At 45.5% G+C, this 2,971-nt stretch overlaps 1 non-coding gene across 1 annotated transcript; it reads right to left on the reverse strand.

Annotated features, from left to right (window-relative positions):
- Positions 1–575: 575 nt before the first annotated feature.
- Positions 576–664, reverse strand: trnar-ucg (transfer RNA arginine (anticodon UCG)). The gene is given in 2 exon segments: positions 576–611; positions 628–664. It is a non-coding gene; the product is annotated as a tRNA-Arg (tRNA).
- Between the last annotated feature and the right edge of the window lie 2,307 nt (positions 665–2,971).

A 2,971-nucleotide genomic window follows, 5' to 3' on the forward strand; every position in this document is an offset into this window, starting at 1 on the left:
TATATATGGTGGTCCTGACACTGACCCTTGTGGACATCACTGTTCACCATCTTCCATTCTGAAAAACAACCAAATACCACAACTCGCTTTTCTTGATATTTCATACATTTTTTAATCTAAGCAGATACTGACCCTCCTATTCCAAGAGCCTCAGTTTTGTTACCCAGCATTTTATGTGGTAGTTTGTCAAACGCTTTCTGAAAATCCATATAGACAACATCCATTGCTTTCCCTTCATCAACCTTTTCTGTTATTTCATCAAAAAAATCAGTTATTTATTAATAGTTGCAGCACTGAAACAGGCCCTTCGGCCCACCAGGTCTCTGCCGACCAACAACCACCCATTTTTACTAATCCAACATTCTTCCCATTTTCCCGACCACATCCCCCATCACCGACCAACACTCGGGGCAATTCACAATGGTCAATTTCCCAATCAATCTGCAAGTCTTTGGCTGTGCGAGGAAACACACGCAGTTGCAGGGAGAACTCAAACTGCGCACAGACATTACCCAGAACTGAACACTGTTCGCTGGAGCTGTGAGGCTGCGGTGCAAAACACTGATCGCCCAAAATGACCATAGCAGGACTCGAACCTACAATCTTCTGATAACCTCAATAAATACACCGAAGTCAGACGCCTTATCCATTAGGCCACACGGCCAATAGCGAAGGATTGAAGAGGTGCTGAACCTCTCAGTTTTCGGTCTACCCAAACCAAGTTCAAGGCCTGAATAATGAACCGATTGCCTCATTAGTTCTGTGAATAATACAATGAGTTAATAGACAATGTTTTGAAACATTCCTGCCCATAAATCTTGATAACAGAGAGTGTGTGGATCTCCTGACTCAGAATGTTTAATGGATACAGTCCTCAGATCCGACAAGGAATCCCTGAACATCCGCAGTAAAGACAGTGTGGATGAGGAAATGTAAGAGCCGGGAGCTGAAACTCAGGGACGGCCGAGCTCTCCTGTCATTGAGCTTGTGTGTCTGCTCTGCTCGCCGCACTTCCAGCTCTACTTTGTTTCCAATGAAAAGATGAAAAGGGCTGTTCGGTTTTCCTCTCACTGACAGCGTGTTTCACTCGGGTTAATATAACCCGGGACTTTTGCTGCTGAAATGAATACTGCAAGGTCCCAGCAAACACACCGGCTCCCTCCTTTCTCCCCTCTTTCGATCGGATTGTTTTACCAGGAGGGGCTCAATAATAACAAACCCCCTGCAGGGAATGACCACAAATTGAGCATCTAAATGGGGCAATTGGGCAGCTTTCTGGGTTCTAGGTTCCCCCTACCCCGCCCCTCCCTCCCTCCAGTCCAAGCCCCTCTTCACTTTCTTTGGGACTTTGATGAGGGTGAAATGGGGAAAGTTCCCATTGATGTTTGAATGCTGAATTGCTGCAAAGATCTGCGCACGCGCGGTGTTGCCCCGCCCCCAGTGGGTCGTCACAATGAGGAGTGGAGCGCATGCGCAGCCTTTCCCCAACCCAGTCTGTGAGGCCATTCACTCAATCAGGGGAAGATGCTCCAAATCAGCTGCTAATGGAGACTTCCCGGGCCCGGGGGAAGGGAACAAACAGCATCTGCTTCCAGCGGCCACTGCTTTGGGAGCGTGTCCGCAGATGTGCTCAGAGATTAGCATTGAGTGGTGGGAAGTTGAGGGGGAGTCGGGGAGTGTTTGGAACAGACACTGTGGAGCAGGAGCTGCTCCCGGAACATGGAGTGAGCCGGGGACACGGGGAAGGGAGAGTTCATTCTCGGACAGTGTCTGTACAGGCTCAGGGAGACACAATGGGAAGAAATCACTATTGAAAATCACTGACAATTTCACCACCCAAAGAAGGGGGAATTTTCCTGCTTTAGTTCCAGTCTCTCACTGTTTGTTGGATCGTGAACAGTGGGGGAAAAATAGCCGCCAAATAACGAGCGTTTATTGCAGACACCAGGTGAGAAGTGTGAAAGGCACATTTTAAATAGTGGCTGCTTGTTTTCTGTTGAAATAGAAATGTGACTGTGTAAAGGTCACTGCTCTATCGGACAGTCCCAGTCATTGAGCAGTGCAGGGCTTGTGTTGTTTCTGAATGTCACAAACTTGTTGTAAAACCACTGCAAGCACCTGGTAAACAGAAGCTGAATACTGCAGTACTGCAGTGGAGTCAGACACTGACACTGTTTGTGTTCCTGGTTTTCATTTTGTGATTGTTCATAATGATTATTATTGGGATTATTACATTGATCGCTTTTGTATCTTCTACCTCACCATTTCTTTCATTCCTGCAGGAAAATACATGAAGGAACCTGAATGGATGTGGTGATTCTTGACACAAGGAAAAGTGCAGTGATCTCGTTCCAACACATAGTCGGTACAGGATCACTCCCAAAGTACAGAGATACTGCCAGCTCATCAGCTCCACTGGAACAAACAAAACAAGTAGTCAGACAGACACTGATCCCAAAATCGAGAGACACATTTTCAATCCAACAGTCAAACAATAGCAGGAGAGACAGAAGTTGTTTCTATTTCACTCCAATTCAGTAGAGCTGATAGGTTGATACATCAATCGCAGTCCAAAAACAAACTCACTATCAGATCTAAATAAACTCTGTCACCATGGTTACATTTTAAATATAAAACTTGAAACAGAACAGACAAAATTTACATGATTGAAAGGTACAGAATGAATGCAAGGAGGCTTCAAGGGGATTTGGACAGGGTAAGTGAATGGGCAAGAACATGGCAGATGGAATATAATGTGAATAAGTGTGAATTTCTCCACTTTGGGAGAATAAACAGAAAGACAGAGTATTTCTTAAATAGTGAGAGGTTGGGAAGTGTCGATGTCCAAAGGCACCTGGGTGTCCTTGTTCATGAGACACTAAAAGCTAGTGTGCAGGTGCAGAAAGCAATTAGGAAGGCAAGTGGTATGTTGGCTTCATTGAAAGGGGATTTGAGTACATGGTTAAAGATG

The sequence above is a fragment of the Heterodontus francisci genome, unplaced genomic scaffold (genome assembly GCF_036365525.1).
Source record: "Heterodontus francisci isolate sHetFra1 unplaced genomic scaffold, sHetFra1.hap1 HAP1_SCAFFOLD_51_2, whole genome shotgun sequence".
NCBI lineage: Eukaryota > Metazoa > Chordata > Chondrichthyes > Heterodontiformes > Heterodontidae > Heterodontus > Heterodontus francisci.